Source organism: Rhinolophus sinicus, linkage group LG02 (assembly GCF_036562045.2).
Source record: "Rhinolophus sinicus isolate RSC01 linkage group LG02, ASM3656204v1, whole genome shotgun sequence".
Lineage (NCBI taxonomy): Eukaryota > Metazoa > Chordata > Mammalia > Chiroptera > Rhinolophidae > Rhinolophus > Rhinolophus sinicus.
In genome coordinates this window covers 122001547-122027934 of record NC_133752.1, presented here as the reverse complement: position 1 = coordinate 122027934, position 26388 = coordinate 122001547, and the positions used below count along the sequence as shown (strand labels likewise).

The 26388-nt window shown below is 31.9% G+C and overlaps 1 protein-coding gene across 1 annotated transcript in view; it reads right to left on the bottom strand.

The window, feature by feature from the left end:
- MGAT4C (MGAT4 family member C) overlaps nucleotides 1–26388 on the bottom strand; it is a 667922-nt gene that overhangs the window by 340059 nt on the left and 301475 nt on the right. Inside the window, exon 2 of the mRNA XM_074325329.1 lies at nucleotides 18180–18290. The gene's annotated coding sequence lies outside the window, so the exon portion shown is untranslated. The remainder of the gene's footprint in view (nucleotides 1–18179; nucleotides 18291–26388) is intronic.

Genomic DNA, 26388 nt, shown 5'->3' with positions numbered 1-26388 from the left:
TTAGAATATAGAGAAAAGTGGTTAGCTACAGATCCATAAATGGTTTTCATTTTTGTTTTTCATAATTGATTGTTTCATGATACATTCGACAAGACTATAAATAAGTAGATTGAAAAACCCTTTGCACAACTCAATCTTAAATCTTACATGGTGGAAAGTTTGCGAACTTAATTGTCTGACCTCGTGTGTATGTGTGTGTGTGTGTGTGTGTGTGTGTGTGTGTGTGTGTGTGTGTATGTGTGTGTGTGTGTGTATTTTTTAAATGATTTTATTAAGCTATTCAATGACAATAATGTTCTCAAATGTTGAGAGAGCCTGAATTTTCAGTGCTTTTTCAGGCTAAAATATAGTTTGTTAAAATAAAGCATAAGTGTAAGGCTATTATATATTTAAATGTTGTGAAATCTATTGATGAAGATTTATTTAGATTTTCTATCCCATATGAGGGACATATAACTAATGATTTTACATACCTGCTTTTACATAACATTTAATTAAATTATAATTCATATAAATTAAAATAAACAAAATGTATTATAATTAAACATTTATTCTGACTTTGTGGATAACTATACATATTTTTGACTAATACATGCAGATTATGAAAAAATATTTAATTATTTGTGCATTCATATTATTTGCATGGGAAATATTTACAGATAGTATTTGCAATCGGGGATCATATTGCCGTCTTAGAGTACGTATAGTGCATAGAGGAAGAAAGATGAACGGTTTATTTTTGTAACACTAATAAGTATGATGATGCTGATGATAATCAGACCTATAGGAGTGCTTACTATATCAGAGACTTTACAGGGACTATCCCATTTATTTTTCAAAAACAAACAAACTATGAAGTAGCTGCAATTATTATGCTCATTTCCATATGAGATAAAATGGTGGTTAAATAGCATGTGTGTCTTACCCAAGATCATACAACTAAGAAATGGTGGATTCAGGGTTGGAGCTCAGTCATATCCCAGAACTTTTATGATTAATCACTATATTGCTTGAGTAAATTTCATAATTATATATTCAAAGAGTATGAATTAATTGCAGTAACTTTCTTGTCATTTTTAATAAAAATAGCCACAGCCATTTCTAAGGACTATTGATGAAACATTTTGTAGTCTTAATTTTCTCATTTCCAACCCTACTTATAACTAGGTGCAGATAAGTGAATGCTCAGAGCATATGACTTGTGAGTTACACATATAAATATAAGTCTTGTTTGCCAGAGTGGTTTATGGATTGACTGAGTATTTAACACAAAATACGCAATGAATAATTATTCATTTTTGTAGATGAAAATAAATGAGTGAATGTATGAATTAATGTTTATAGAATACTGCAAAGAACTGAGCTTATCAGCAACTGATTATAAAAAGAAGAGCTAGTAAGGAGAAACAAAGTTACAAAAAAACAGTAAAGCTTTAGGTAAGATAAAGGAGAAAAGAGTATTAAAAAGATTGCAAATACAACCTGGAAAAGGAAGAAAATTGAAGAAAGTTGATTGGATTTTGCCAAGAAATCATTTATGACTCTGTAAAATGATGCTGGTAGAAGGTTGAGGTCAAATATTTTGCTGAAATGAGTTCCTAGAGAAATCCCATTTTTAGAAAACCCACAACAATTTTCAGAACTTTCTCCAAATCTTAGAAGTTATTATGGTTATCTCAAAAGGTTTATATTAGAGAACAGTAAAACAAAACATTTTCAAAATTTTTCACCTACAAGATAATGTGTTTCAATCATATGTTTTCATAGGATGTATGAAGGAAACAATATAACATTATTTCTCTCTTCATATTTCATAACTTCAGGATCTGTTATATAATTATTTTCTAAATATGGGAAATTAATATAGATTTTAATAAGTTGCAATATTTCTTATACCTAAATTTAAAAGATTTCTCAAGCTTCAGAGGTCTATTAAAAATTCCTCCTGAAGGTCTTCAGTCCCAAAACCCTAAACCTCAAGGTTTTGACCCCAATAATATTAAAAAGGAACAAAGGATCCTGGATTTCTTTCAGCCTCTTTGTGTTATATCTATTTTTATGTATTATATATTACATATAGTATATACTTAAGTATATATAAATATGTTAAATATATAAATATAAATTTGAATCAATGTTGTTGCAGCTCAGCTGGTTTTCCAAGAAATAGAATCAGACAGTTAAGTTTGCGAACTTTCGTTATGTAAGTGCACAGTAGAATATTCGCATGCTTAATTGTTCATATATACAAAGGGAGTAGGAAGGTCATAATGCACGGAACAATGAGAGTAATTTTTTTGTATTTAAGTAGAGATGAAGGGATGACGCCATTTTACTTCACAAAGTCATCTGTGGTAGTTGGATAATGAAAAGAAAATGAGCCCAAAGAATCTGGATGGTTGTGATAGTGTGAGGGATGTGTGTGGTGGCATTGGGAGAAGGGAGGTGAATTTTGACTCTGCTTATTAAGGGAGTCGTGGTGGGACTTGGGAAAAACAAACAAACAAACAAACAAAAAAACATGAGGAGAGATCAGTGTGTATGTGTATGTTGAGTGGAGAGGTAAATATGAGGGAAAAAAGCGATTAAAAAAAAAGCTTCCTACAGTTAGCATAACTATGACTAGTTCCCTTTAGGGAAGGAATTGACAATAACATCTCTCTCTCTCTCTCTCTATTTTTTTTTTTTTTTTTAAGTTAACTATTTTAAGTTTGGTTCTGAAATTCTGGACTATTCAAGTAGACTTTGATTAAAAAATACATATTTTACAAGGGTTTACTGTTTAAGTTAATTCATAAGTAGCAAGTCTATCCATAAATCCTCTAAATTCGATCAAAATTTATAGTTCTACAAAGTAGACTGGGCCAAATTTTAGCACATTATAATATGAAGTCACTGTCTAGGGGAATTCCAAACGTTATCAGTCTCTCTTCCTGAGAAATAAACCACAGAAAAAATGTACAGTACTCTCCAAACCACATCGTGCTTTGGGACATATAATGACTTGCATTCTAAGTCACCTACAGTTTGTAACGCTTGTTTAGGGATATGATCCAGCCCCATGTGGCCTAACACTTGAACCATTTTGGCTATAAAAAGCCTATGTGTAAATCATTACTTAATACACTTTTTCTGGTAAAATCTGAATCAGGTTGAAGCTCTGAATATCCCTTCAAATTGGTACACATTTCTGTTTCTTTTCTTTCTTTCTTTCTTTTTTTTTTTTTTTTTTTCATAGTGAGTGAACCAAACAGAGTGTAATTTGGGTCAGAATCTAAACAGCTCCTCTGGATAAAAAAAAAAAAAAAAAAAATTAAACTTGGGTCTTTTTTTGCCCTTCTTTTATTTTGAGTGTCTCCACATAGCAGAAGTAAGAGAAAATGTTTTTAAAGAACAGTATTACTAATCAGATGCTCAATTATACTAAAAAGAGTTTAGGATATAACTATATTTAAGATTACTACTCTAAATTACTGATGAAATAGTGACTGTAACATTTAGGTTTCCAGTAATGTGGTCCTTGATACATTTATCAAATCTATCATTAGATTCTAAATGTTGAATTCAGTTGGGGCTTATTACTTTGCTTCTCTAAACGTATCTGCTATATATAGTAATTTTACCCTGAATAGCCTTACAAAAAGATATTATTCAAAAAAACCATCTTGGTGGGGATAAGGGGAAGGTGAGAGGTTTTGGGAACGTACGGGGGGATGGTGGATGGGGCGAGGGGGGTTCACACAGTGCGAGGGATGTAAATGATAAACGTCTAAGTTTTGCTCTGTCTTGTGCACCTGAAACTAATTAAAAAAAAAAAAAATCTTTCACAATTTGTCAAGAAGCCTTATACTTTTAATAAGACCTTAGACTCTAAAATACAAGGAGAAACATGGAAGTCCCATACAACATCAATCCCATGCAATATCCTATAATGTTAAGCATACCTGGTATTGATTCAAGGAAATGCAAAATATATAAATATGAAGCATAAGCAGATATCATTTGTCTTAATCTGTAAGTCATTCACAAGAATCACTCAATTTAGTATATGGATAACATCACTATAGTAAAAGAAACTAAGTTACTCATGTTTTGGTGCAAGATATGATTTTTCTTGAATCAAGGCTTAGAATTGGGGTTTCCTTTGGAAATAGAATGATATATAATGACAGAAGGATGGCCATGAAGGAGACTCAGCACTACGATAAACACAGAGAGAGTTTGTAGTAATCATTCTACAAACCAAACACCCTTCTGCTCAGATCTGCCTATGCCTCTTTTCTCCCCCTCTCATGCTGGCCTAAACACAGTTAACTGAAGTACAAAATTCTATCAGCCGATATATAGCTAATGTTCAAAACCTTGGAATTGTGAGAAGCCATGGGCAGCTGCCTTAACCATTAAAAACAGAATTTAAGAGAAACCAATTTCTTTTCAAAATTTACTCACAGATCAGCTCAAAGAACATCAATATCTTGAAAGAGTCATACATTTAGAAAAATTTTCATTTTTCTACTCTTGACGATCTTAAAAATTGCCATAGCCTGTAAAAACACAAACTTGCCAATAGCTCTGGTCGTAGGGTGCAATAGAGCCTAAATCTTCAGGCCAAGAAGCAACTTCAGTGTCACACAGTAGTATTTCAAGATCAATTTTTATGCCCATGCTAACTCCCATTTTGAAACAAAATATAAAATCTGTATTTTCTTTTTATAAAATGATGTGGGTCAGTATTTTAGCTAATGCCACGACACTCAACAAGGGAACAGCAGAATAACAAAATTTATATGTGCAGGCAATTAGGTTCCTTTCAATACACTATTCTGAAAAATGTTACCTTGGTTACAATGACAAACCAGCTATTTTGCCCTGGATCCCTCCAGCAAAGGCTTAATATGTCTGATTTGTCAAAGTCAACACCCCTGCTAATCTTTCCACCGGTGTCAAATGCTGAGAGCTATCACCTGTTCATTTTGTTGTGCAGTGTAGGGAGAAAGATGGACAATGGGCAGAAAGTAATCAGCACAAACATCAGAATAAAATGGTCTCTTTGAGCACAGCTACAAGAAAGATGCAAGAAGAATTAGCAAGTCAGCTGTGTTTTACGAGGTTTCTTTTGCAACTCTCTCTTTGCCTGTACTATTTGCTTGAATGCAAATTATTCCTAACTTTACTACATTACTTACTTAATGAATGTTTTAAGACTATAAAAATGTTTTACATTAGTGTCAAAATGTTATATGTTTCATTGCACTATATAGTCAGGATGAAAGGAGTAAAATAATATTAAATATGAAATGCTTTGAAAGTTTTAAAGTAATATTATTATTACTGCCATTTAACCTGACATAAAAATATTTAAGCCAGGGTGTTATTATTATATCAGTCTATAAATATTTTATTTAAATAAAATTTTTGTCTTTGGGAAGTTTCAGAAAATATGTTGAAACTGTATTCATTTTTAATTCTACCAATACAAATATAATTTTCTATAATGGAACAAACAAGAATTTGACTATCAGTTTGACTATCATGTAATATATGATATCTTCCTGTATTGAATACATGCGAGCACATGTGAGCACACATATGCATACATATATATGCATAAATATGTGTGTGTGTGTGTGTGTGTGTGTGCATGTGTAGGGGACACGTTGTATTTGAATTACATTTTAATGTAAATGTAACTTCAATATTCTGGAAATGTCTCCCAGTCGAAGAGACTGAAAGTAAAAACCAGAGAAATAGAAATTTTGATGTGTTAAAACAGCCATCTTTATTGTATTGAAAATTATTAGCACGATTCTTCACATTCTCAATAAAGGGAAAGGCAAAGTGAGAAACTTTGTTGTAATTATGTCTATTTAGGTCCATAAATGATAAAAGGTAGATATTTAGAAAAGTAGTGTCAAAGATGTAGAGCACAGGAAAAATAAGGAGGCCTATGTTTTCCAAATCTTTCACTTTTACTAGAATGATATGTAAATCAAAATTATTAGTTTAGATTAGCAACTTATGAAAAATTTACCTGAATAAATTTGTGTTAGTGTGTAAATAATGAAAATTAAAGTGAGGTGTCTCTTAACAACTTAGACTTGGTTAATTGATATATGTAATAAAATATACAGTAGAAGAAAATAAGTGTTAGGAATATTGGGTTTAAGTCAGAAAAACCTGGGTTCCAGGACCACGTCTTCCACATATTACCATACTTAAACCTCTATTTCATTGCCTATAAAAGGGAACTAATAATCGTGTTTCTTATGGTTGTCAAGAGGTTTTAACTGTTGTCTTTAAATTCTTTGCGCTTTTTCCTCCAGCATCACTGGGTGTGCACGGTGCTTTCTCCAGATGGTTAGAACGTCTCTTATGTTGTATACAGTGCTCTGTTTTTAGCTTGGAGTAAAAGTCAATATTTTCCTTTGGGTATGTAGGAGAGTTTGGGCTATAATGTTTGTTGTCTGTTGCCATTGTTGTTATATTCAGTGATTAGCTTTCTAGCTTACCTATCCTCTAACTGATTCACCAAACAAACTTGACAGTCAGCCCTGAGAAATGGCTCAGTGTTCCGCTCAGTCCCGGAAGCACTGAAATGCACTGACTCGTGATGAAGGATGGCTGCCCATGAACTGCATTATCATCACCACAAAATCGTGTATAAAGCTTAACCTCTTATGCCAGGCATTATTCGAAGAACAAATTAAATCTTTTAATGTATCTACTACCTCAGTGAAGTAGGTACTATGACTTTATCCATTTTATAGAGGATAAGCCTGAGGCACACTAACAGAGGATAATATACTGAAAGCCATGCAGTCATTAAGTGACAGCACCAGAATTCAAGCTCAGGCAGCAAGGCAGTAGCTCCAGATCTCCTGGTCTAAGCTTTATGCGGAGTTTCATCATAATTTAGGAAGAATGAGAAATACATGGTTTGAGATTTTCCACACTGTTATACACATTACACCTGTAGTTGCTGGTCTGTATACTGACAAATTCTAGCATTAAGTCCATTAAGCATTAAGTCCATTGTCTTACCTTTTTGCTCCAAGATCTAGAGTATCTTGCACCAACCATCAAAGAACATTACATGATGATACCTCTTCCAATGAGAATATTGAAGTATTGCATGTGCCTAACTGCATCAATACCTTGGGGTTTTTGCCAAGGTCCATGGATAAGTATTAAACTTGCATCTATATAACAAAGTTTCCTTCTGATTATAGAGGGGACTACAAGTGACTTTCTGTTTCTTTCTGTATAAATAGTGTTAGTAAAATTAATAATAATAATAATAATAATAATAATCTATACCTATATCCAGTATCTATTCTATGGTATACTCATTGTATATTTTAATCTCAATCAATTAAATTAAAACATTTTCCTCTTCCCATAATAAAAGTAACTATGTAAATGCAATACACATATCTAAATATCTAATGAGGATCTTTCATTTTAAACCTATATGTCCGGTATATTAGAGGGACACCATCTATTTGATACTTATCTAGAAAAGCAATATATTATGGCACCTGCCCCCTGACAACTCTGAATGTGTGGTCCATCATAGCCAATGACTTTCTGGGTATTTCCTATTTCAGCAATGTCTGTAGAGCATTCGTATAAGTTTTCATCTCAAGAAAATGGAGAATCTTAGGCTTTTACCTCTTCTCCCTTTAGATCAAAGCCTGCTACCTTAGTACTAGATACTGAAAAGAGTAGAAGAGAAAATATATCATAATAAAACAATTTTAATAATTACAATATATTGATCATGTGTAAGGCACTGGGTACTATACTAAATAAATATATCATCTCAGCTAATTTTCACATTTAAAGTATAAAAATCATATGTAGGATTAACAAGTATCAGTGGCCATATACAGATAAGGACACAAAGTTGTAAATTAGGCAGCTTGTATAGGGTTTTACAGCTAACTTATGGCAGAAATGGTTCTGGAACCAATGCATGCATCCTTCAGGGCTGTATGGGGACACACCTATAGCTCTATGTTATAAAGAGAAACCACACCTAAGTACACCTCTCTGACTTTCTCACATCATTGTCCTGTTCACATGTCCATGACTTAATTTTTTTGGAATAGCTTCATTGTGGTGTAATTAAGATGCAAAGAACTATACATATTTAATGGGCCCATGCCTTGTCAACTAACGGGCATGAGGTATTGGGAAAAGAAAGGCAATCACAGGTTTGGGGTACTACTCAAAGTTTTGTTCTATATACATGTAGGAAAGAGGTCTGTGTTTCTTAAGGAGGGGTCACCTTCCCTTTTCCCTTTAGTGTGCAGCTCTGATGCTTGCGTTTTACATTTCTTCATGGAAAGATGTGGACCATAAATGGATATGTACTTCATACTTATAGTAATGACTTTGACAATTCACTTACTGGAGAGGTAGGGAGCACTATGCACAGCATCATTATAATGTTACATGAATACAGTTACACATGTTGTAACACATTAAGGTATACATTTTCTGTTTTTCCCTTTCTATCCCTTCAAAGTGACGAGTTTCTAATATTATACAACCTGCACTTGGCCAGTTGAAGCATTCTTTTTGATGAAGTTATTTAAATTTTTTGTTTGTTTGTTTTCTCAAACCCCTCACACACACACACACACACACACACACACACAAATTGCACATATGTGTACAATTGCAGATCCTCTTACAGATTCAGAGAAGAAAGTTTTCATATATTTAGTAGCCATATTTTTAATTTTCCAGTAATAGAAAATCTGTTCCATTTATATCTGTGCAAGTGAAATATGTAATCACCATGTTTCCTAAAATATCACAAAAGGTGAACTTTTCACTCACATAGAATATTTAAAAGCTAATATAATATAAAATCTCTGTGTCAATTACTTTATATCAGTGATAGAAATAGGAAATGAGTGTATTATATATAATTCATGACTAAATTCTTCACTTAGATTATCTCAGATAATCCTATAAAATGGATGTTATCTCCATGGTAGGAATGAGAAAATACAGTTGTATAGAGTTTAGGTTAATTGCTTAAGTTCTTACAAATGGTGGGTGATGTAACTAGGATTTGAACTAACAGTGTATGGTTCGAATGTACTTACTTTTTTTAAAATTTCATTTATTTATTTATTTATTTTTAGCCATGCATCTACAGAGAGCAGGAATGGGGAGCATAAATAAATAATCTGAGTATTAAGGTTCAGTTCCATTGCTCCATTGCTGGCTTATTCACAAAAGTGTGCTGGAAAGTTTTGTTATCTTGGTACAGTAAAGAACAAGGCATCAAAATCCTGATACAAAAAAAAACAAAACAAAACAAAACAAAAAACCCCAAAAACATGATTTAAAAAAAAAAAATAGTGGTAAATTTAATCTGAGCAAAAAAGGAGATAATATTCATACAGTCATCTGCTTTCCAGGGTATAAAATCAGTGATATTTTATCAAAAGTTTATCTAATATAAGAGTCTATTCATCTATCATTATGTTTATGTGTGTAACTAAATTATTGCTAGATTTTATTTCAAATCATAAGAAGGAATAGGCAATGATAAGATAAATTAAAAATCCCACACTTGATATACTAGGACCTTTCTTCTCCAGCCAATGGAATATAAAACTTAATTAATGACCTGGCTAAGTTAAAGATTAAAAAAAATGTATTATTAAAAATTTAAAAAGGATATGGAATTTCAAAACCTATATGAAACTATTTATCTATCTCTTAACTTTTTTAGGTCTAATTCATTTTGGACTAACTTTTGTTGATTACCTCAAATCCTCACTCCTACATGTATGTATCATTTTTTTATGTTACACTTGGTAGAAGAAGAAATGACCTGATGTACTTAGTATTCAACAGAATTTAAGATTTAACTATCAACTTGAAAGAAAATACATAGGTCCCTTGCTACTAAATTCCAAATATCTGCAAACATAATATCTCTACCTTTCCATATAGTTTCATTTGAGATCCTACTAACATTTTTGAATAGCTATCAAAAATCTCTGTGTACCCTAGGACCTTACACCATCACTGATGTAACCAGTAAGACAATAATTATTCTTCATCTTCTTCAACTTCATAAACTGAGATCTAGTGAGTGTGAGTAACTTTATCAAGATTACAAAATCAGTGAGAGTGAAAGATATGAGTTGGTATAAAAATTAAGGTCTTCTCATGTCTCTTCCCATGATTCTCTATAGCATGGATGTTTTTTGGCCTTTATTGACTTCAGTGTTCAAAGAGAATATTAGCAGGACCTCCAGTTTTAGCTCTCACTGAATGCTACCTACGGTCTGACCTCCAGTAGGCATTTTGAATGCTTCTTTGCATTATCTAATTGATCATGAAAGCACTTCATCTGTCTTTCATACCGGTGCCACAAGGGTTTTCAAACTGTCTTCCATGGAGCTTGGGGTTATATTTGGAATCTACTACAATTACATTTGAAAATCAAAGTTGTATTTTTTTAAATGTGTATGTCACCTCTAAATATTCATGAATATAAAGTTTCATTGTAATGAATCAGACATTTCTAAGTTTTTCTCATCCACAAAACCAATTAATGAATACAAAATTATTTTATGCTGGTACCATATAGGTATTTTGGGGAGAAAAAAAAACCCAGACATAACTGTTTCCTAAAGTTGCATTTACCTGGGGAAACTTTAAACTGTATGTAGTATTGTGCAAATGATATTCCATACACATTACTGGTGCTATTTCATTTCACCTTAGAGACGTCATGGTGTCAACGTGCCATTTCTGATAAAGAACCTGACACCATCCATTCTTGTTCTATTTCAGATTCTCTTTAGCTGTAGTTTGCATTTTCCACTCTCTGCTACAACTCCCTTAAGGCAAATGGTCTTTTATAAATATAAAAGCCTCCCTTGTTTCTGTTCCGAAACCTCTTTGAAAATATTTTCCAAGGCTACTTCTTTAAATCGTTGCATCTTAAACTTACTGATACAAATACATAGTCATGTTTTTCTTTAAGCAGAACATATGTAGATGATAATTCTGGATTTTAGACAACTGGAAAGCAAATCCTGAATAATTTGTACTTAATATACTCTTCAATGAAATGGTTGTGAGTGTGTAGGTATGTGTTTTATTTTGTAGTCAATAAATTGTTTAAATAAAGATAAAAGTTAACATTTAAAAGAGGTAATTTCCTCCACCCTTTAGAATGTATAATAACATAAACTAGAACCTTTAATCTACTGAAGTAAGTGTACATTATAGAAAATGTAAAATTAATGAAAATAACAAATTGGAGGCAAACAAGAAAACAAAACCACAGCATGAAACCATATGGTTAAGAAAACATAAAGAAATTAATCATAAATCAGAAAAAATCTCACTTGTTAGTAGGAAAAGCCTGAGGTCAATTTTGTAATACAGTTTAAAAATGTATATACACAAGTATGCAACTCCTTGAATGCATGGGCTATCTTACAAATTTTTCTTCCTTAAAAAATAGACTGTCTTGTGGTTCTCTACTTTTTCTGTCGGACTTATTTATCTTAGCACAATAATACTTCCAAGCCCTTGACTTTGGGCTTGGTTATATGACTTGCTTTGGCCAATGCAGTGTTGGTAACTATGAAAGCAACTTGAGAAGGCTTGAGAAGTTCTTAGGCTTGTTTTCTCATGTCTGCCATCACTGTGAGAAGCAAAGTGTATATTCTGGCTAGTTTGGTGGTCCTAAAGGAGCATGAAATATGAGGAGCAGAGATGACAAATTTCAATACATATATTGCTATTATGTGGAACTTCTTTTTTGTTTTATTTTGTTTTGTTCTTTGTTTTACATATATTCCAGGAAACAAAATCCCAGGTCATTGTTTTGGAAATTGTTCTCTGAGAGACCCTGTTATTTTCTGGAGCTTCTTTTGTTTTGCAAGGGGTAGTGGTGCAGGCAGTGGCACTTGGAAATCTTGCCTCCAAATTAAAACATTTAAGATTTCATTTGAACAAAGGCTCATCTTGATTAAAAAAATAAATCAATCTAATGATACAGGAAAATAGGCTACCATGTTCTTTCAGCAAAGATTTTTTTGTTCTGTTTTGCTTTCACTTTAGGAAGTTTATTTAGTTTATGGCTAATTAGTTAGCTAATTTACAGGTCCTATAAGACTGAAGTCTTTCAGAATTGGCTAACTTTACTAGATAAATGTAGGACACAACTCTAATTATAGCTACACATTTTTCATCTCCGTACCGTTGATTATAACAATCAGATAAAAGAATGAAATTTGGGAGCTAGATTATATGATTTGTAATATCCCATTAATTATGAACTGGAGGAATCTCATTGTTGCTATTAAAAGACGAATACCATACAAAATAAATGAACAAACAAAATAAACGAACAAATTCAAAGATACAGAGAACATTTTGATGTTAAGGGAGATGCCAGATGGGAAGGGGTTTAGAGATGAGTAAAAATGGATAAAGGATTAAGATTTACAAATTGTTAGTTACAAAATGTAAAGTGAAGCATAGGGAATATAGTCCATAGTATTGTAACAACTATGAATGGTGTCAAATGGATGCTAGATTTATCTGGGCAATCAGTTAATAAGTTACACAAACGTGCAATTACTCTATTGTACACCTGAAACTAATGTAATATTATGTGTCAAGTGTAATAAAAAATTTAAAAATATATATTTAAAACCATGGACTTTGCAAGAAAAAATAAAATGCACACAATAATTTAATCTTTACATATAGAGTATACGCATCACAATTATTTATTGAAGTTTTTAACCCTACAGTATCATTTTGAGAGAAATAACATATTTGTATGAGTTTTTAATTTACAAAGCCTTCTATATTTGCTCTTTCATATTTTTCCCATCAAATTTGTTGCCTTTTATATAGATGATGATTTTTAGAGCAGCTTTAAGATCACAGCAAAACAGAACAGAAAGCATAGAGAGTACCCATGCATCTCCTGTCCCCACACATGCATGACCTCCCCTAATATCAATGCCCTGCACCAGAGTGGTGCATTTCTTACAATCGATAAACCTGCCTTGATACATTATCACTCAAAGCCCATAGTTTACATAATGGTTCACTGTTAGTGTTGTACATTCTATGGGTTTTAACAAATGTATAATGATATGTGTCTACCATTACAGTATCATGAAAAATAGTTTCACTGCCCTAAAAATGCCTGTGCTCTGCCTTTTCATTCCTCCTTCCCCCAAACACCTGGCAACCACTAATCTTTTAACTGTCTCCACAGTTTTGTCTTTTATGAAATGTCAAGTTGAAGCCATACAGTATAGAGCCTTTTCAGATTGGCTTCTTTCACTTAGTAACATGCATTTAAGGTTCCTCCATGGCATTTTCATAGTTTGATAATTCATTTCATTAAAGCACTAAATAATATTCCATTGTCCTGATGTAGCACAGTTGACTTTATCCATTTAACTACTTATTCATTAACATCTTGTTTGTATCCAAGTTTGGGAAATTATAAATAAGGATGTTATTGATATCTGTGTACTGGTTTTGTATACCAAGAAGCACAATTGCTGGATTGCATGGTAAGAGTATGCTTAGTTTTATAAAAAATCGCCAAACTGTTTTCCAAAGTGACTATATATACAGATACACACACATATATTATATTATATTATAATATAATCATATGTTATAATATATATAATTTAATATTACATATATAGAATATATATATAATATATAATATATATATATATATATATATATATATATATATATATATATATATATATATATATATATATAATTTCTACCAGAAATAAATGAGAGTTTCTGTTTTTCCACATCCTTGCCAGCATCTGGTGTTGTCAGGGCTCCAGATTTTGGCCATTCAAATAGTTGTATAGTAATATCTTGTTTCAATTTGTAATTTCCTAATGATGTATGATGTCAAGTACCTTTTCATATGCTTATGTACCATCTGTGTATCTTCTTTGGTGAGGTGTTTGTTCAGTCCTTTTGCCTATTTTTATTGTGTTGTTACATTTGTTATTGCCAAGTTTTAAGAATTATTTGTATATTTGCATAATAGTCTGTCTTATTATGTCCAGGCTGCTACAACAAAATACCATAGACTGTGTGGCTTATAAACAATAGAAAGTACTTGTCACAAATCCAGAGACTGGGAAGTCCAAGATCAAGTGTCCAGTAGATTTTGTTTTTAATTTCAAATTCCAATTGTTCATCACTGGTATACAGGAAACTGATTGACTTTTTTTATGTTAACTTTATATCCTGCAACCTTGGTATAACTGTTGATTAGCCCAGGAATTTTGTTGTCAATTAGTCTGGAATTCTACAAAGACAATCATGTCATCTGCAAACAAAAAGTTTTATTTCTTAGTTCCCAGTCTGTATATCTCTTATTTCCTTTTTCATTGTGTTAAATAGGAATTGGAGTATGAAGTGAAAGATAAGTTGTGAAAGGGGACATCCTTGACTTTTCCTTGATCTCAGTGGGAAAGTTTTGAGTTTTTCACCATTAAGAATGATGTTAGCTATACTTTTTCTTTTTTTGGAATTTTTTTTTATTCACTTGAGGAATTTCTTTTCCATTCCTAGTTTGATGGGATCTGATATTTTGTCCATAATATACCTTTAGACAGGTAGGTCATATATTTTGTACAGATAAAGAAACTGAGCCTTAGGATTGTGACAGCTTATTTAGATGAAAAAGGATAAAATGTAAAGAAAATACAAGGAAAGTAGGAAAAAACAATACAGTGATTATTAACTTGTTAGCACATTAATATAATATGATGATCTTTGGCAATGAGATCTGGCTATGGATGTGTATCTCATATTGTTTTATTTTTCAGGCCTAAATTATTCTCCATATGATTGATGTTAAACCTGTGTGTCTCTCTCTCTCTCTGACCATTAACTACATACATATGTAATATGTGATACATAATAATGTAACATGTAATATGTAATAAATATCACAACACAATAAACACATTATATGTATAGTATATGTGTATGTGCTGTGGTGTTAGTGCTTGTTAAAAAAAGTTAGGAAGGTAAAATGTTTCAAAAAGGATTAAATAGACAACTCTTACATACTGTGGGAAATTCAGATGAGAACTGAAAGGTGTATAATGGATTTATTAACCAGAAAATCAAGTGGCTACCTGAGGAAGTTTGGAAGAATCATGAAGGCAGAGAAATACTGAAGAGAATGGAAGGTAAGGTCATGGGAATTGCGTCTGGAACAATAAACTCTGAGAAGTTTGTGTAGAGTAGCAGAAATACAGATGGCACCTAGAGGGGACATGCAGTTCCAGCCATGGATTGGTAAATATGTGTAGTTAATGCAGAGAGACTTCCAAGGGGGAAAATTGAATGAGAAAAGAGAAACGATGATTAGAAATAAAGAAGTGATGATTAAGGTGGTTACCTGAGAATTGAGAAGTAGAGATTGAATACTGATAAAAGTATGGGTGTTTCCTCCCATCACAAAAGGTAGAAAGGAAAGAGTGATGGGTGAATACTGAGTAAGCTTTTTAGATTTGGAGGCAAAAGCACATGGGGCAACCCACCAGATGATTTGAGATGAAAGGTAAGATTATCAGCTGTAACAAAAGCAGGGGTGCAAAGAATACAAAGGAGGTTTGAAAAGTAATGAAAACATTAATTATCTAAAAAGTAGCTTTCTAAAAAAAAAAAAAAAAACTTCTCAAACAATGTCTCGAAGGAGAAATTGTTGCCAAAAGTGTCTTACTGCTGTACATAAAATTAGTCTGCTCTCCACAACAATAAAGTGATAAGAATATTCCAAGATGGAAGAGATCATTTTACCCGAAGTGAGCATAAGATTTGATGGGAAGATATCATGATATAAAGTAGTTTTTACTCTAAGCCATAAGGACAGATAGAACCTGGACATGAGGCAATAGAAAAAGCAGTGTTCTCAGCATGAACAGCAAAAGTAAAAGCTTGAAAGTAAAACAATTCTGGGAGATCCTGCGGTGCCACATGCATTGGGGGTCAAAGGTGCTATATTTTCTTTTCCTTTCTATCTTTTCAAATAGGGTGTGTGGTAACAATTAGTTTCTAAAGGCAAAAATAATTATATGTGTAATTAACACAGAGAGACTTCCAATGGGAAATATTTTATGGAGAAAATAGAAATGATGATTAGATATACACATAGAGACATACATATATGTGTATATGCATATGTATACATTTATACATATGTGTATGTATATGTATATGCATATGTATTCTCATTACATTCATTGTTATCCCTGACTATTCCTGAATCTGTGTGTAAGATACTCTTATCTATTTTTTCCGTAGCCAAAACATCAATATAAATTAGTTATTTTCAAACACATTTGTTGAATCATTAAATCTGTACAGATGTTACACATTCCACTTCTTTTATAAAATAATATTTTTTCAGATAGACAAATACCATATGATTTCACTTATAAGTGGAATCTAAACAATAAATAAATAAATGAACTAACAAAACAAAAACAAATTTACATATACAGAGAACATTTTGATGGTTGCCACATGGGAGGGGTGTTGGGGAGAATGGGTGAGAAACGGGAAGGGATTAAGAAGTACAAATTGGTGTTACAAAGTACTTATAGAGATGTAAAGTATAAAGTATAGCACAGGGAGTATTGACAATAATATTGTAATAATTATATATGGTGTCAGATGGGAACTAGATATATATAACTTTGTAAGTTATATAAATGTGTAATACTATGCTGTACATTTGAAACTAATATAAAATTGCATGCCAGTTGTAATTGAAAAATAAAAACAAAACATATTTCCTCTCTTTGAAACATTTAGCAAGGTAGATAGTCAATAAATACCATTGAAATGATTAAAATAACATGAATATTTATTGGTGACTTATTAGACTGACATTGTGAGTTGCTTATAACTTTGAACCTGGGGTAAATCTGGGGTAACTCTGGGGAAAATCTCTAACTGGATTTATAGTCAAATCTCATGGATATATATATATATATATATATATATATATATATATATAATTACTCATGTAACTCAGCTACTGAAAAGAAGAAAAAGTAGACAACTAACTTCACTTTAAAAAGTTTACTTTAAAAATGGATTTAGCTTTCAAGGCAGCTGATTGATTTTAAAGTCTTTTTGATATTTACACTATTGTTTTCTGAACGAATGCTAAACAAGAAAATAAGCAGTTAAATAAATGCAATCTAAAAATATAAGCTTCTACAGGTATTAAAGGGCTGTAATGTATAAATTGACCATTGTCAAATATTTGCATATAGCCATACAAAAGTGTCTATATATATATATGCTTATATACACTTTGTGTATACATATTATACATATAGTGTGTGTGTATATATATATATATATATATATATATATATATATATATTCAGCTATGTTCTTGCCATATTAGACAGATGAATTCAATTAAGTTTATAACAAGTAGAAATTTTTGTGGAAATGTTGACTTTTGAAGCACATTACAGGTTTAAGAAATTTGTGTGAAAAACAAAATCTTACATTGTGTATATATGTTCACAGTTACATTATGTAGAGCTAATGTGGCAAAAGCCACATGCAGACTCACCCAGAATTACTATCTCCAGCTTTTTCACTTTTTAAAATGAAAGGAGGTCAGAAATGTCTACAAGCAAACCCAAAGGCCACATTTGGTTGGGTTCTGGAAGCTTTATGGCACTGAGCTGTTGAGCATTAATAGGATCGGTGGTCGGGGGAAAACTTAAACACAAGGATTCACTGTCAGGCATGGATCAGAATACTGAATCTTTTCCCCTTTGTCCTAACCAGGAGTTCTACAATATAAAACATAAAACAACAACACATTTCATTCAACAGAAGAGTAGTTTAAGACTCCCCTACCTCCAATACAAATTTAACATGTGCAGTATGACCTACTCTTTCACTTTTATTTTTCTATATAACGCACAGGCAAAAAGCATTATGAAAAAAAAAATAGTTCAAAAGAAAATAAAACATTTTATGACTTGTAACATAGAACAGCTTCTCTGCTCCCTGACCACATTATGGTTTAAAAGGATTTCTTAGCAAACTCTCACCGTAGCAAAGAAAAAGAAAGCTTCTCTTACCAGAGAGGAATAAAGCTTCAACCCTGCTATAACGTTTTCTGCAGCTCTTGTTTGAAAAGACGGATCCAAAGCAGCTTTGTGCATACAACTGATCTGGCTGATCTCCAGTCCCTGCACAAAAAAACAGTATAATTGGCTCTCAAAAAAGTGTTGTAAACATTCATCGTGATGGCACTTGCTTGTTGAATGTAGTCGCTGTTACCCTAGTAGACTATTTCCAAACAGGCCAATTGCTACTTTGATACTTACTGTTTGGATTTCTCTATTCAATGCTGACATCAATGTCTTTAAAGAAACCATGAATTTGTGAGTGTCAACTCTACAACTATGACAAGATCTTTGTGTTCTGAAAGTGTGGTTCGAGACTTAAAAATAAAAACATGTTAAATTAAGACAATGTTGATAAATACATTTACTTGGCATCTGCGTGTTTTTATTTTCAGCTTGACAGTATTCAGTCCATTACTTATATGTTAATGAGTATCAGCATTATTAATTCTCTTTTATTCACCATTTGATAAAAGTCAAATGAACATTCCACATCTTTGTTTTTCACAGAAGCCATATCAATAATGCCTACAACATACCCTGGAGTCCGAAACCAACTGTGTTGGATTTCTAAGTCTTGTTAAATGTTCCACTGTTCTTTTGTCCAAAACTTCCAAAGGTTTGAAATCCAATCACATTCTTTAATTTTTATGGAAGCAATGCTGGAGTTACATAGCCTAGGTTTTTTTTTTTTTCTTCTTATTTTTAAACATTCAAGTTTTATGGAGGCATTAATTGATTTTGAGTGGCAAAGTCCTGTTACCAAGAAAATGTGAACACTAGATCAAAAAAAAATCCTCAGTAAAAAACAGTCTCAAAGTTTACTACTTTGTATAATGATATAAGTAGTACATTGATCTTGGAACTACATGCAATCTTTGTCTTGCCACCCATGCGTATACAGCCTGGTTAACAGTTATCAGCAGTGCTATTGTTTCAAAATATGAATTAAATGCAGGGAAGGTGTTCTTTTGTGCATTTTATATGTGGTAGTTTATTTTTATTATACAAATTAAGTTTAACAAAATAATTTATGACTATGTACATCATGATTGTATCAATGTCTAAAAATTACAACTGATAACAATTTATAAGACGTCTCCTAGAAGCAAGGAAAAATTTAGGTACTCTACAAGTGTAAAATTCTATATACTGGGGAGCCTTTTTAAGTAACATGTGTAAATTAAAATAACCAAAACCCTTGAAAGGAAAATATTCCTTATTTATATTTGTGGATATCATTGCCAATTAAAGATTTTGGTTATAATTCAGAATATTATAGACAGATGTATACCACTATTCTAAGGGAATAGATGACTAATCTTCGCATGATATTAGAGAGGCAGAGTGTGGAGGAATAAATCCTACATACTGTTTTTTACAAGCTTGGTAGCAGTGAACTATCATCTCCCTTATTATATAACATTTGCCTTAAAAAAACTTTTCACTAACATTTTAATTTTTTTCTCTATCAGAATAGCAGAGAGGGCATTAATTAGCTAAACACCATAAAAACACACTGTATGATTTCATTCATATAAAATTCTAAAAGTGTAAACTAATTTATATTGACAGAAAACAGATCAGTTGTCACCTGGAAACTAAAAAAAGAAAGTTGTAGAACTGGTGTAAAAGATAGCCAAGGGTCGTAAGGAAACTTGTTGGTAACAGGTGAGTTCACTATCTTGGCTGTCTTGATTTTTTCATGAGTGTATACACATGTCAAACCCAATCAAGTTGCACACTTTAAACATGTATAATTCAAGTTATGTCAATTATGCTGCGATAATATTTACAACAAACTTGTAAATAAACTCCTAAAAGTAATTTTTAAAATGACGATTTAATGTTTAACAGCAAAAATATTTGTGTAGGCACTGTACAAAAGATATTATCTAAAAGGAAAACCATATAAGAGAGTGCTCAACTCTCTCTTCAGGGAAACGCATGTTGAGTAGAATGTCTAAAACATTGTTTCAAGATTTGGGGAGAAAGTGGAACAATTGGAACACATATATTGTTTAAAGGTTAGGAAATTTGCACATGTACTTTTAAAAACTGGCAGCATACACTGAAGGTAAAAATGTACTTACTCTGTGATCCAAGAACTACACTCCTAATTTCATACTCACAAAGTACATGTACATGGATGGCATCAAAAGGTGTACATAAGACTGTTTACAGGAGGGTTCTTTGTAATAGCCCAAACTGAAAACTATCCAAATGTCCATCAGCAGTAAAATGGATAAATACGCTTTGGAATATTCACATGATATAATAAAATATATCAATGAGAAATAAACTATTGCCATACATGACAAAATGGGTGAGTCTCTTAAGCATAATTTTGAGAAAAATGTGTTACAAATAAAGAGCATATCTTGTATGATTCCATTTATGGTGGCTTCAAAAATGGTCGAAACTAATTTACGGTAATAGATGTCAGTCTACTGATTAGTTTTGGGTAGACTGGGGATAATAAATGGAAAGAAGTACTAGACAGTTTCCTGAGAAATTGATATTATCTTTTTTGTTCGTGTTATACTTAATCAAAGAGATATGTTCACTGTGAAAATTCACTGTGAGTTATTCACTTAAGAGTTTGCACTTTTCTGAATATGTATGTTTCAATCAAACATTTTACACACATATACAAAAATATACAATAATATTATTGTGATGTATGCTCTTTAGAACACAATTCAAAATTCTTGTGAAACATATGGCTGAGGCAATAGTTCATCTGTCCTGATAATGAAAACAAATCACACAGATGAGGTTAAAATGTTCCTGCAGGAAAATAGCCATTTGAATAATTACTTATCCCAGGAAGGTTGCTCTGGATGACATTGCCAATGTAAATAATGCATTTACTTTCTGAAAATAATATGCCATTATAGCCAGGTATTATTCTGTATTCATTTTGCATTATCTGTTTATGAAAATTCTTGAGGTTCTGACTTCCAGAAAACAACTTGTTTTTTTTGTGTGTGTTTACAAAAGCAATGTCTTAAAAGAAAAAAATGAATATAAAATAGTATCTTATTATTTATACTATCTTATTGATTTTCCCTCACATTACAAATATGGATTCTATGTACTGTTTTTCATCTACTATTCACGTAAGCTTTATCAAAGCTTAAAGTGAATTATGTAACTCATTCTTCTAATGCATATGGATGTGATTAACTATGGTAGAAGAGTATGGATATCTTAGTGATACAAAAACAGACTTTTTGTATGAATATATGTAAATTTATGCAAGTTGTATATTGTTGCTATGCCTCCATTTCCTCACCCATGAAAGGGAGATGTTAATACTCAGTTTCCTGAGTGATTGTGAGGAGACAATAAGATAATTAATGCAAAGTGTCTAGAATAGACGTTTACACAGTAAATGAAAGCAGTGTACACAGATATACAATAAATGTTATAATCTAAATACTATTAACACATCATGCACAAGTAACAAGATGGCTTGTTTGGCCATACATCACCACTATTTTTTTTATATAATAGATAGGCTTACAATATAATGATATAAAATAGATAAAAAGATGAATAATGCCAAGGAGAACAGACATGGTAGCATAGAGTCCCTTTTGCAGAAACAAATATTCTAAAAGGGCGCCCTGTCTCTGAATGAAAACCTGTGAATTCACACTTCAGTCTAAATGAAAAAAAGTGACAGGGAACACCCTAACTACAACTGAAAGTCACAAGAACTGTGTCAATAAACTTATAAATGTTTAGAGATTATTATTTACCACTAAGAAAAATCATTTTATTGCATAAGCATCAATTATGTTTTTTTAAAAAATAAACACATTTAATGGACTTGCTTTCAATAAGAAGCCCCTGGATTGACCAGAGTGTAATCTCATTGTAAGTTTTATCACTTTAAGTAGACTTGGTTTATGATATACCTAATATTTCCTTAGAGAAAAAAATGGAATCTCTAAGTAGTGAGGCGACCAAGTGTAAACACAAGAGAGAAGAGAAAATACATAAAAATGAATGGCAATTAAAAGCAAGAAAATAAAATACAAAAATAAATAAAATCTCATTTTTTTGCCATGACATGCACATACCACGATATGTCAACTAACCTCATATTTCATTATATGAATGTATGCATATGACTTATCATCTTGAATTTGTCATTTATCATTGTTTTTCCTCTTTTAAGAGCAAAATTGTTTTTAAATTTTTTAATGTAATTTTATAAAAATGACTGGATTCTGTCAGAAATTAGAGCAACGATTAGCTGTCAATGGGAGTGATGGCAGAGGTGTTGACTGATAAGGGCACTGTTTAAGATAAGGAAACTTCATTTTATGATGTGGTGGTAGTTACACGGTGGTGTACGCTTATGAAAACTCATCAAGATGTGTACTTGAAATGGTTATATTTTACTGTTTGTAAAATAAATTTCAATAGAAACTATTAATAGTAAGAAATGCTAGGAAAAATTACAAGTGCTAGGCCAAAAATAAAAAAAAAGTAATAATAGAAGTTGAATTTCAGATGAACCAGAGCACAACTCTAAAAAATGATTATTCACAAATGTAGATGGTGCCCTTGGAGGCATACAATAAAAATGGTCTTCCATGGCTTGCCTTATTCTTTTGTATATCATTTAGAACTTCACCTTCTCTGTGAAGTGCTAATCAAATACACACTCTCTTCTTATCTCATCAACACAGATTTCACAACTTAATAAAAATTAAGTATGCACAAAACTGTCCTTATATAAAAGGCATATAATTTTTAACAGAGTATAATAAACTCCCACATAATAAATAAGCTGGTCTTCATATTAGTTTTTAAAGATTTTACATAAACATAAAATAGGATATAATACCATTGAATATTACCATAAAACCTTAAAAACTGGCATGCAAAAAATAAGTGAAGATTAAATTAAAATTGAATTTGAAGGACAATACCCATAGTTAATACAACCTCTTTTTTTGTCTTGTCCTTTTTCTCTCCTTACTTTTTCCCCTCTCAATCCTGCCCTCCTCCTTGCCCCATTCTCTTCTTTCTTCTAGCTACTTTTCCTCATTATTATAGTGGCTAATACTGACTGAATATATATCCTTTCTGTGTGTGTCAGCTGCTAGTTTGAGTACTTTATGTATTGCGTAAGTTACTTTATTTTATCTACCATAGTCCCTTCTTTCTTAGGTCCTTCAGCTTCTACTTTCAAAGTAATTTATCTCCTTATTTTCAGTTCCACCTTGAGGTACCAACCAATATTCATGTGCATTGTTTTACAAATAAACTCTTTAGAAGATTACCATGCATTGATATGTTTTCTTCTTTACTATCAACTAACCAACATATATTTTCACTTGGGTTCTGCCCTCAGCATTTCCATAAAAACAGACTGATATTAGGCTGTATTATACATTCTTGAAATATGAGTTATTTGACATTGTTTATAATTGCAATTTAAACTTCTAACAGCTCTCCAAATTAAGCATAACTGAAATATTTCTTCCTTATATATCCTGAGTTTCCTTACTGAAATCTCAAATTGTCTATATAACCACTCTGTATCTCAGACTTTGATTCAGATTCTTCCTTTCTGGCATTAAAAGTTTTCAAGTCAATCACTCACCATCCTAAGCCCACGTAATGCTGTGGTCTTAAATGATATTTGGGAGATATTTTGCTAAGAATTGTAATTAATAGCTACATAAAGTAGCATAATCCAGAAAACTTAATATTGAGGAGAACAAAGTTGAAGGACTAACACTATCTGACTTTAATACTTACTATAAACCTACAGTATTTAAGAGTGTGGTGTTGGTGAAAGAGTAGACAAATATATCAATGAGTATACAAATAAAATGGAGAGTCCAGAAACACGTCTATATAAATGTAGTCAACTCACCTTTGACAAACAGAAAAGGCAATACAAGGAAGAAAATGGCCATCCACATGCAAAAATAAATAAATAAATAAAATAATAATAATCTAGACACAGACTTTACATTCTTCACAAATTTTAATTCCAAATGAATGCCAGAATTAAACGTAAAACACATAACTATAAAACTCCCAGAAGATAATGTAAGAGAAAATCTAGATGGCATTGTGTATAGCTATTACTTTTTAGATAGAATACCAAAGGTATGATCCATGAAATGAATCATGATAAGAACAATGAATCATGATAAGAATCCATGAAATGAATCATGATAAAAACCATGATAAGATGGAGTTTACTAAAACTAAAAACTTCTGCTCTGCAAAAGACAATGTAGATAAAATGAGAAGAGAAGCCACAAACAGGGAGAAAATTATTGCAAAAGACAAATCTGGTAAAGGACTATTATACAAAATATACAAAGAACTCTTAAAATTCAACAACAAAGCACTAACCTGATTAAAAAATGGGCCAAAGACCTTAACAGATACCACATCAGAAAAAATAGACAGATGGCAAATAAGCATAGGAGAAAATGTTCCACATCACATGTCATCAGGAAAATGCAAGGTAAAACAACAATGAGATATCACTACACACCTATTAGAATGGCCAAAATTTGGAACACTAACAATACCATATGTTGATGAGGGTTTAAAGTAATAGGAATTCTCATATAGTGCTGGTGGAAATGCAAAATTGTATTGCAACTTTGGAAGGCAGATGTTTTCTTACAAATCGAAACATACTCTTACCATGTGATCCAGCAATCATGCTCATTTACCTAAAGGAGTTAAAAACGTATATTCATGCAAAAACCTGCACATAGATATTTATAGCAGCTTTATTTGTTACTGATAAACCTTAGAAGCAAGGAGGAAGCCCTTCAGTAGCTGAATGGATAAAACTGTAGTATATTCAGACAATGGAATATTATTCAACATTAAAAAGAAATGAACTGTCAAGCCATAAAAAGACATGCAGAGACTATAAACGCACATTATTAAGTAAAATCTGGCAATCTGACAAGTCTATATACTATATAATTCTATCCATATGACATTCTTGAACATTCATGGAGACAGTAAAACTATAGCGACAATAAAAAGATCAGTGATCGGGGGAAGAAGGAAGGGTGAATAAGCGGAGCATAGAGAAATTTTAGGGCAGTGAAAATATTTGGTATGATACTGTAATGGTGGGTACAAGGCATTACACATTTGTCCAACCCATAGAATGTACAAGAAACGTGAACCATCAGGTAAACTGTGAACTTTGGGTGATTATGTTGTGTCCATGTAGGTTTATCCATTGTAACAAATGTAAAACTCTGGTGGGACATGTTACTAATGTGGAAAGCTAGGCTTACATAGGACACAGGGTACATGGGACATTTATTTACCATCCTATCAATTGCTGTGAACCTAAAACTGCTGTAAAAAAAAAAACACAACAAAATCTTAATTTTAAAAAGATAAACGACAAAAAAATAATCCACATAAGGTAAAGTGCACAGCTCTTAACTGTACAGCTTGATAAATTTTTATGAAGTTAACGCATTTATGGATCCAATTTTTAAACAAATTGAATTAAAGAACATTTGCAACCAGATAGAGGTGGCGTTTGTACAACACTGTGAATGTGCTAGATGTCACTGAATTGTATACTTTAAAATAGTTAATTTATGTTAAGTAAATGTCACCTCAATAAACAGAATTATTTTGCCTTGGACATTCTATCACATTTTTAGCCTACATGTATTATAGGGTATTTATATGTTCCACTTTAATAGACATTGCCAAGTTTCCAAGGAGGCTGTGACAGTTTGCTGTAATCACAGTAAATGCCATTACTAGTTCCCCTAATCCTTGCCAACTCTGTTAGTTTTCCCCACCCTCATAGTGGTTTTCCTCAGCATTTCCCTGAAGATGAAAGGTGTTAAGGACCTGTAAATAGGCTTACAGGTAATTTGGGAAGCTTTTCTTAGTAAACTACCTATTTTTTCTTTAGGCAGCTTTATCTCATAAGGTTGCCATTTCTCAATGATCTGTAGGAATTCCTTATGTATTTTAGACACAAGTTTTTCATCATATAAAAATGTTCCCTGACACTTCAAATCATCAAAAAATTTTCTCATTCTGTGACTTCATTTTTACTCTTCCTAACAGTGAACAGAGTTCTTTTAAAATAATGCAATTATCAATTTTTCCTTTCACTCTTCTT